The following is a 10,524-nucleotide window of genomic DNA, read 5'->3' as shown; positions in this document are numbered from 1 at the left end:
TCCAATCTCCACTGTGCTTGATGGCCCCATGTCCAAAGCCTCTCAGCCTCAATTTCTTCTCAGAATAAACCTCAGGAATGTTGTGGAATGGGGGAAGTCATTAATTTGCAAGGTGTGGGTGAGATTTGGGAGTTCAATTGCTATGTGGACATACTTTCAACCAATTCCCTCTGTTTTCAGTTCTACATCCCACTTCCACCTTCCAAAGTGCTTTGTGCTTCCAAGTTGTCAATCTTAGTTCTGTGGAGGCAAAATGGCTTGTTTCTTGGAGGTATTCAAATGGTTACTTCCTCTCCTCTGGTAAGTTAATTACTGTTTGTTTACCAAATTAAATGACAGAGGCAAAAATCTCAATCAATGGAGGTTTATTAAGCCAAGATTCTGAGGACCTGCCTGGGAAAAATATGAACTGTAAACAATCTGTGGCTGTTTTCCCAAAGAGGAAGTTGGAACCTTCAGCATTTTAAAGGCATACAGAGATAAGGAAAAAAGCAGGGGGTAGGGGTCGGTGAGGGGGTGGGGCTTGATGAGGAAAAGTGGTTATATTCTTGTGAGGCCCAAGAAATCTACATTTTACATAAAATAAAGGAGTAAAGGAAGCATCAATTATGTAGATGTCCCTGGGTAGGTGGAAGAAGGTCTGATTCTGTCTTGTCTCTAGTTCTGTTACCTGTAAGATAAACTTATAATTCATTATTAGTGTGGAGTTGGATAGGCTTTAGTTTTAGGTGCTAGGCATAGGTACAATTTGCATGTCCTTGTTTATGGGAGGTTAGCAAGGAATTTTCTTAATGAATGATCTGTGGGGCTACTCCTTCACAGGTACCTGAGTCTTTTACCTTCTATTTGGTATAAGCAGTTGGGGGGTTGGCACTGAGACTTTGATTTTCTTTTTATACTCCTCCCCTGACCATTCTTGAAAATCTTTCAGAAAAAGCATTGTAGGAGACATGAGTTCATGGTTGTATATATTTTTTGAAATTCCACATCACTAGGAAGGTTCATTTTTAGAAGATCATGTCCCTCAGAGGAGAAAAAATTAAGCCAAGAAGGACCACTGTCAAAAAATTGTAGGTAAATAATAAAACAAGGCTATAGTAATTAAAACGGCTTGGTACTGGTGCAATAACAGGGACATTGACCAGTGGAACAGAACTGAGAACCCAGATATAAAGCCATCCTCATATAGCCACCTAATCTTTGACAAAGCAGACAAAAACATACACTGGGGAAAAGAATCCTTATTCAATAAATGGTGCTGGGAAAACCGGATAGCCACATGTAGAAGACTGAAACAGGATCCACACCTTTCACCTCTCACAAAAATCAACTCACGGTGGGTAACAGACTTAAACCTAAACTGTGAAACTATTAGAATTCTAGAAGAAAATGTTGGAAAAACTCTTCTAGACATTGGCCTAGGCAAAGAATTTGTTAAGAAGACCCCAAAGACAATCACAGCAACAACAAGAATAAATAAATAGGACCTGATCAAATTAAAAAGCCTCTGCACAGCCAAAGAAACTATCACAAGAGCAAACAGACAACCTACAGAATGGTAGAAAATTTTCACATGCTACATATCCGATAAAGGGCTGATAACTAGAATCTATTTAGAACTCAGGAAAATCAGCAAGAAAAAATCAAACAACTTTGTCAAAAAGTGGGCAAAGGACAGGAAAAGAAGCTTTTCAAAAGAAGACAGAAGTATGGCCAACAAACATGAAAAAATGCTCAACATCTCCAATCATCAGGGAAATGCAAATCAAAACCACAGTGAGATATCATTTATCTCCAGTGAGAATGGCCTTTATCAAAAAGTCCCAAAGCAACAAATGTTGGTGTGGATGCAGAGAGATAGGAACACTGATACACTGCTGGTGGGACTGCAAACTTGTGCAACCTCTGTGGAAAGCAATATGGAGATACCTCAAAGAGATACAAGTAGATCTACTATTTGATCCAGCAATCCTATTATTGGGCATCTACCCAAAAGAACAAAAGACATTCTATAAAAAAGACATCTGCACTCAAATGTTTATAGCAGCACAATTCACAATTGCAAAGATGTGGAAACAACCCAAATGCCCATCAATACGTGAGTGGATTAATAAAATGTGGTATATGTATACCATGGAGTACTATTCAGCTATAAGAAACAATGGTGATATAGCACCTCTTGTATTTTCCTGGATAGAGCTGGAACCCATTCTACTAAGTGAAGTGTCCCAGGAATGGAAAAATAAGCACCATATGTACTCACCATCAAATTGGTTTGATGGATCAACACCTAAGTGCACATACAGGAATACATTCATCAGGTGTTGGGCAGATATGTGGGGGGAGGAGGGGATGAGTATATACATACACAATGAGTGCAGTGAACACCATCCGGAGGATGGACACACTTGAAGCTCTGACTTGGGGGGAAGGGGGGAGGCAAGGGCAATATATGTAACCTAAACATTTGTACCCCCATAATATGCTGAAAAAAATATCAAGAAAAAAAATGATGGGCCAGGTATGGTGGCTCACGCCTGTAATCCAAGCACTCTGTGAGGTCAAGGTGGAAGGATCACTTGAGCTCAGGAGTTCAAGACCAGCCTGAGCAAGAGCAAGACCCTGTCTCTACTAAAAATAGAAAAAATTAGCCAGCTGTGGTGGTGCATGCCTGTAGTCCCAGCTACTCAGGAGGCTGAGGCAGGAGGATCGCTTGAGCCCAGGAGTTTGAGGTTGCTGTGAGCTAGGCTGATACCATGGCGCTCTAGCATGAGCAACAGAGTGGGACTCTGTCTCAATAAATAAATAAATAAAATTGGATTTAAAAATGATGGAAAAGGCTAGAATCTAATAATGAGTTCACTATATGTATGTATATATATATATTTTTTTTTGAAAAATAATTTTCTCTGTCTAGTTTCCCATTTTTATTAGAGACAAATCATAGTAAGACCAATTTATTTGCAAAATAAATTTTAGTCTCATACTTGGTCTGATTATTTCCATAAAGTGCAGTAGGAATAATCATTGGCCATGTAGGCTTTTTTTTTTTTCAATTAGCTTTGCTGTAACTTTTTTTTTCATAAGGAATTTCAGGTTACTTAAAGGTCTCCTGAGCCAAGCTACGGATTTAACTGCCTGCAGATACCTACCTGTATGAATCAAGTAATTCCTCTTTTCTCAAGATCCCAAAGTAACTTGAAGTTTCTGGAGCTGTCAGAAAGTGACATTCTTTGCTTACCACAGATCAGGAAATGTTATGGATGAAGTATCAGGTCGGTATTTTTGTGTCATATAACAATTTAACATAATAACCATAATTATTATTGATAACATATATCAAAGCATATCAGAATTTTAGGAATCTCATATAGTTTTGGAACACATATTAACATGTTTATATAAATATAACTCAGATAAAATTAAATACCTTTTATATTTGACAATGCTTCCTGTATGGTTTTAACATAGCAAATAAGCCTAATATGTCTCTCTTAGACTTTTAGTAGCCCTGTTATTTAAAAAGCTAGTTTGAGGTCAAAAAGACAATTTATAATTTTGATTTTGGAAAGTTTGTCAAATATCAAAGTTTTGAAACATATGTTGTCATAAAACACTTATTGTCATAAAACAGGACTACAGGTTACTATCAAATAGTTACTTGTTCAGCCAAAGGGATAATTAAAAGATTTTATAAACCAAAAAGTTTTACCATTTTTAAAACTTTTATATTCATTTAGTTTTATTTATTTAATTTATAACTATTTTTAAAACCTTCAAATTAGGCAAAATTGTTTTTCCACAACCCATATTTTTATATCTTCTTATAAACTTTTTTCCCAAAAAAAACTCACATACAACTTTTTTCATATTTTGTAAATAGAATTATTTCTCTTATATCTGGTAGTTTTAATTACATGCATTAATTGTAATGTTAACTCTTAGTAACCCTTCTTTTTAATAAAAACCTAGGAAGTTAAAGTAACTTTGAACTGTTATCCCCAATTGTATTAGTACATCTAAATATATTTAGCTTTCTATATTGTAAAAAAGACATCAAAGTATATAAACTTAAACTTATGTTTAAAAAATCAATATTTTAGTATTTTAACTTATTTACAAATGACTCAGATATTTAACGATTATCCTTTTTAACATATAAGATAACATTTTAAATTACTGAAAAGAATTTTGAAACTGCACAGGTACCATCCATAAGCTCATAGTCAAATCTTGCCAAATATTAAAAATATTACAGAAGGAGCAGTTTTATGACCTTAAAACATCTAGCAGAGATAGACATGTTTTAACCCAACAGGTTCAGGTGAAAATATTTAAATTAAATTTTGAAGATGTTTTTGTTTTATTTTACCAATGATTTTTTAAAAACTCTCTTTATTCATTAAAGATTACTGAAGTCATATGAACTTGAAAAGCATTGGGGATTATTTACTTAATTTATAACACTTTTTTATTATTTCAGAATATTACAGGGGTACAAACGTTTTGGTTACACAATTTGCTTTTGTACAGTTTGAGTCAAAGTTCTAAGTATGCCCATTACCTGGATAGTGTGCATTGTGCTCATCAGATGTGATTTACCCAACACTTCCCCCCCACCTGCTTTATTTCCGTTGAATTTTAGTTCCATATGTGCACATAAGTGTTGATCAATTAGTTCCAATTTAGTACTGAGTACATACAGTGTTTGTTTTTCCATTCTTGTGATACTACACTTAGAAGAATGGTCTCCAGTTCCATCCAAGTTGTTAGAAAAGGTATTAGTTCACCATTTTTATGACTGAGTAGTATTCCATGGTACACATATACCACCTTTTATTAATCCACTCATGTATTGATGGGCACTTGGGCTGTTTCCACCTCTTCGCAATTGTGAATTGTGCTGCCATAAACATTTGAGTGCAAGAGTGTTTTTTATAAAATGTCTTTTTATCCTTTGGTTAAATACCCAGTCGTGGGATTGCTGGATCAAATGGTAGGTCTACTTTTAGTTCTTTGAGGTATCTCCATACTTCTTTCTATAGAGGTTTATGACACATTTTAAAACTCTAGCAATGAGATTGGCAAAATTCATTAGTTGAAAAGTATGGTTGGATTTAAACCATATCATTGAGAATAGAACAAATAAAATTTCTCTTATCTCACACATGGCCTAAACCCTCATTGAGTTTCAGAGGAAATAGGGTATTAATTATCATCTTAAAGCACAGAGAGAGAAAATCTAAGTCCTTTCAAGGGGTTTGGGGTGTCTTAGAAGACCAAAATGGATGCCAAGCCAACATAAAATCACAGGAATTCACCATAGGACTTTATGAGGAGACCAGCATCATTTAGATAGATAGTATTGAATCTCGCCCCCCCCCACAAAGAGAGAAAGACACCATGGTACTGAGCTATGCAATATCTTTATAATACACTTCTTACAAAGACTTTTAAAATATTTAAACCACACCCTTTCTTATCTTAGGCCCAAAGAAACCAGAAGCCTCTTTTAGTGCATTTAGCTACCTCCAACATGGCCATTTCTGCCTAGCTATGACACACATCAAGGTCAAAAATTTTCTCACAATATAAAGTAATTTTTGGTATCCCCAAATGCCAAAGAGATCAGGTAACACACAATGCAAAAGAGAGTAATTTTATATCTAAGAGGAATCTGTTTATGACCTTTTAGACTCCATAAGGAAAACAGAAGACCCCCAAAAGAGGTGTGAGTGGTGCCTTTTTTTTTTCTGAGTTCATTAAGGAGTCTGAGCCATTAGAAGCAGCTGATTTTAGCTGGGACAAACAGTTGACATTTTTGCTTTTGAAATTTTTAACTAAAGCGTCCTTTTAAGTGAAACCAGTAAGCTTTAACCAAGGTTATAACTTAATCAAGGAAGCAAGAGGTGTCCTCAAGAGGTGGAAAACAGTTTTTATGAGATCCAGAAAAGCCACAAAAACAGCTCAAAGAAAGGAAAGTTTTGCTAGCCATAAACCAGGTATAACCCACATTTCTGTCTGGATATATATTTTTTAGGGTCTCAGTTTCTCAGTTGACCATTTAACTCAGACCATGGTCTCAGTTGACCACTTATATATAAAAGTTCAAAAGCCTCATGTGGCTCTCACAGGTGGAATAAAACAGGAAATTAAAGGTTGTCCATGGAATAAATGGCAAAAGTTATAAAATCAAACCAGACTTATTTCCTGATGGGGAACTAACACTAGGCTGTTAGGGTGAAAGCACAGAATTTTAACCATTAGGCTATGAGGTATAATAAATTGGCCTATGCTATCATTCCAACAGGGGCAGCATACAAAGGATTTTTTTCTTTTAGGTCAGAGTTTGCTCTTTAATTTTGTTAAGAGAATTTTTAATGCTAGCCATAACACAGTTATGTGTCCTTTTAATCCAATTCTTCTACTAACACAAAAAAGCAATTGTTTAGAATAAGAGATCTCTAAAATCCATCTTTCAATTTAAAAGATCCATCTTTTGGCCATTGATTTTCAAAGATATACTCATTATAAAGTGACTTAATCTAATAGTTTCTTCAGAGAAGAAACAAGTCGAAAGATCCCCTCATTCTTCCAGAAATAGGCTAAGGTAGAGATGACAAAAGCCCCTATGACTGAGCCTTTTCATGACAAACAGAAAGAGCAACAAGACAAAACCCTATCTCTGAGAGAAAAAAAGGATAAATAGATGAATTTATATCACAAAGTACCAAAAGTTGCTGCATTAAGACTAATCATATAAATCCTTTTTCTCCCATCAATCAAAACAGAGAGTGATTTTTATCATCCACTCAACTGGATCATACAGGGAGAGAGGTCAGGATCACTGGCTGGTAAGGAAAAAAAAAAAAAATATATATATATTTTTTTTACCTTTTTTGGCCCACTGATTAAGTTACTGGTTTTTTCCCTATTTCAAGTTTTTTAGAAGAACAGAATGGCTTTAAACTGTAGGGAACAAAGCCCTTTTCCCCATAAAGGTTTGCTGAAAAAAAAAATCACTATCAGGAGGCAGATTGATTAATTGGCAAAAAAGACATTTAAATCATTTTTTAACATTTATACAGGAAACTTTTAGAATGGAAATCTAGCAACAGGTTTCAGAGGGAGAAGAGAAAGAGGCTAGCAAAGGGGCTCTTGCTATTCAGGTAAAGTCTCACAGTTAGTCTTCTGGGAGAGTAAATGTTTCCTTCTAAATATCTTAAAGGTGTGGAACTCTCAGTTAGTCTTTTCTAGTTTGAGTAAGAGAAAGTCTTGGTTGTATTAACGGAGATTATCTACAGTTACACCTGTAAAAAGACATCTGTGGAGATGTCTACAAAGACAGCTCATAACAGCCATCTCAAAATATGTGAAAGAAACATTCTTGTGGGGTAAGCTATTATCATTTTTCAATTGGCTGGGGGCAGTTTTAGTCAATTTTAGAGGCCTCATTCTCCATAATTTTGTTGGTCAAATCTAATGTAGGATAAGACTTAAAATGAAGAACAGAAAAGAAAGAGTGATCGCACAATTAATATATTGTTGAGATCTCTAAGCATAAGGAGAAGTTATAGCTAGGTGACAATGAACCTTAACTCTCAGCTTTCAAATTTTAAAATGAACCCCCAGACTGCCTTCTTACCTGGAGGTAGGGCCCAAGCTAAGCCTGCTCTCCATCATCATGGAAGCAGGTAACTCATCTTCCTTATCAGAAGCAAGCAGAACTCCCCTAAAGGAGTTCAGTGGCTGAATAAAGCTCAGATCTCAACTGAAAAGTTGGGAGATTGTGGATCTCTGGAGAGAGCAGCCTGAAACTCAGCAAAATGCCTAATCAGTCAGAGTAGTAAGGAGCTCTAGCTTGCTACTAACAGCACCAATTGGAAAGTCACTACAGGTTAAGAAAACCAAACTCTTCTCAGAGGTCCCTCTTCATGATTGCCGTTTGTCAATCCAAATAAATGACTGAGACAAAAACCTCAATCAATGGAGGTTTATTAAGCCAGGATTTTGAGAATGCACCCAGGAAAAACATTTGGCAACTCAAGTAAATGAGATCAACATGTTTATCCATCTGCTGTTCATCTCCCCTAAATTTGCTGAACTATCCTATCTACTATCGTTTCCTCTCCCACTCTATTTGCTCCCATGGGTTCATATGATTTTGTTCCTTTACTATCATTTAGTAGGGTTTGGGATTGTGTCAAAGGTGCCTGTGGGTTGATTCTTAACTATATTAAAAACACTTCAATGTAATGTAAGCTTAGAATTGTGACTGGCACGAACTGTGCTCTAGTACCTACCTGGATTGTGGTCACATCAATGAATAAACATCTCCAAAGGAGTTTAGTGCCTTAGCTAATATCATGGACTCAAGGATTTTTTTTTTTTTGCAGACTTTATGTTTCTGTTGGCTATAATTATTTATTTTAACGTTCAAGTTGTTACTACTTGATTATTGGAAGATATCTCTAGAATCTCTGACATATTAAAAAGTCATATTTTATTTTGGAAAGGTAATACATGCACATGGTAACAAAAATGTCAAACAGCATAAAAGAGTAGCTACCCAGTTCCTTTCCTTAGTGGCAATTACTGTTGCCAATTTCTTGCATTCTCTCAGAGGTATTACAGGCATATTCAAGCTTATGCACCCTTTACTTTCACAGAAATGGTAGTATTCTATACCAACTGATGTGCCTTTTGCTTTTTTCATTTAACAGTGTATCTTGATCTTCCATTTCAATGCACATAGAACTCTTACTTTTTTCCTGATGGCTTGTAGTATTCTTTTGTATGAATACACCAAAATTTATTTAACCAGTCCCCTCTTGATGTATATTTAGATTGTATCCAACATTTTCTACTGCAAACATTGCTGCAGTGAATTTCTTTGCTTTTTGTACATGTTTGAGTATATTTGTGACATAAATTCCTATAAGTAGAATTGTTGGGTCAAATAATATGTGGGTTTTAAATTTGTCTTTGTTTTTTTCTAAATGCCCCACAAACATTTGTGAAAGCATCCTTGCTTTATGACAAGATGTTTCTAGGCATATTTTGCTTTCTTTTGTCTACCACCCAAGGAACCTGATTCCATTTGGCAGAGAAAGGTATAAGATGTGGGGTTTTGGGGTGTATGAGATTTTTCTGTATGACTACTGTTGGTAGGGAGACGCAGTCTGAATAATTTAAGTGACAAAGTAAAAGCTTTTTAAGGGTGTGGGTTCATGTTGAAGTTTCCAGTTTATTTATTTATTTTTTCACACACAGACATACACACACGGATTTATTACAGGGATTTGACCTTATATAGTAATGGGAGCTTATAAAACAGTCTCTGAAAGGCTGTTGTCTTCATATCTAATGCTGAAGCTTGAAGTCTGCAGGTCAGGCAGTTGGGAAAAAGGCAGCAAGGACAAGCTAGAACTCGTGTCATCGACTGGAACCCATGTCAGTCTCACTTTCACTGTCTCCAACTTTAATGATGTGGGTATCCTGCAGAAGAACCTGGTGTCCTTTGTCATACAGATACACATCCATCTGGACAAGGAGTCAGAGAAGTTGAAGGAAGATCCAAGAGATGGTGGAACAACTGCGTTCTAGTTGCTGCCCCACACCAAGGAGGTGATCCAGCAGATAAACAATATGCATGGACTATGGAGACCTTTCCCCAACCTTATGAGCACAAAACCCAATATTCATGATATAGCTGCTCCTCTGCTTCTGCCCTCCAAATCTCACACAAAAATGTCTCTTGTGGCACACCCTTAATTGGAAACATGTAGGGAAGGGAATTATGGGAAATCTAGTCAGCATAACTAAATCAACACATTACAAAGCCTTCATAGTCCATCCTTTGTCAACTTGGACATATACACATCTCTATAAATCACATGATGTTTCCAGTTTAACTTTAAGTCATTTCTTGCCTACTTCTATATGAGAACCTTAAAGAATTGGTTCCTGGGCAGGCGCGGTGGCTCACGCCTGTAATCCTAGCACTCTGGGAGGCTGAGGTGGGAGGATCGCTCGAGGTCAGGAGTTTGAGACCAGCCTGAGCAAGAGCGAGACCCCATCTCTACTAAAAATAGAAAGAAATTAGCGGGCCAACTAAAAATATATATAGAAAAAAATTAGCCGGGCATGGTGGTGCATGCCTGTAGTCCCAGCTACTCGAGAGGCTGAGGCAGGAGGATTGCTTGAGCCCAGGAATTTGAGGTTGCTGTGAGCTAGGCTGATGGCACTCTAGCCCAGGCAACAGAGTGAGACTCTGTCTCAAAAAAAAAAAAAAAAGAATTGGTTCCCTATCCCTTTTTCATTTGTGCTACCATCTATAATACTCTTTTGTTTATATTCTCCCACTAACTCAGATATACTGTGCTGCATATTGTCATATTAAACCATGTGTTTAAATTACAATACTGTTGTGAGCTTCAGAAATGTCCATTTCTTTTTTGCCCCTTGACAAAATATGATTCAAAGCATACAAGTTTAGATGATCCTTTATGACCATGCCATCTA

General features: G+C 36.3%; 1 long non-coding RNA gene across 1 annotated transcript; it reads left to right on the top strand.

Annotated features, from left to right (window-relative positions):
• Positions 1–3,265: 3,265 nt before the first annotated feature.
• On the top strand, positions 3,266–10,011 carry LOC123628013. Its single transcript, XR_006731568.1, has 3 exons — positions 3,266–3,275; positions 6,792–6,854; positions 9,532–10,011. It is a non-coding gene; the product is annotated as an uncharacterized LOC123628013 (long non-coding RNA).
• The last annotated feature ends 513 nt before the right edge of the window (positions 10,012–10,524 follow it).

Source organism: Lemur catta, chromosome X, assembly GCF_020740605.2.
Source record: "Lemur catta isolate mLemCat1 chromosome X, mLemCat1.pri, whole genome shotgun sequence".
NCBI classification, from domain to species: Eukaryota; Metazoa; Chordata; class Mammalia; order Primates; family Lemuridae; genus Lemur; species Lemur catta.
Note: the sequence above shows the minus strand (reverse complement) of the source record. Positions and strands in the feature narration are given on the sequence as shown.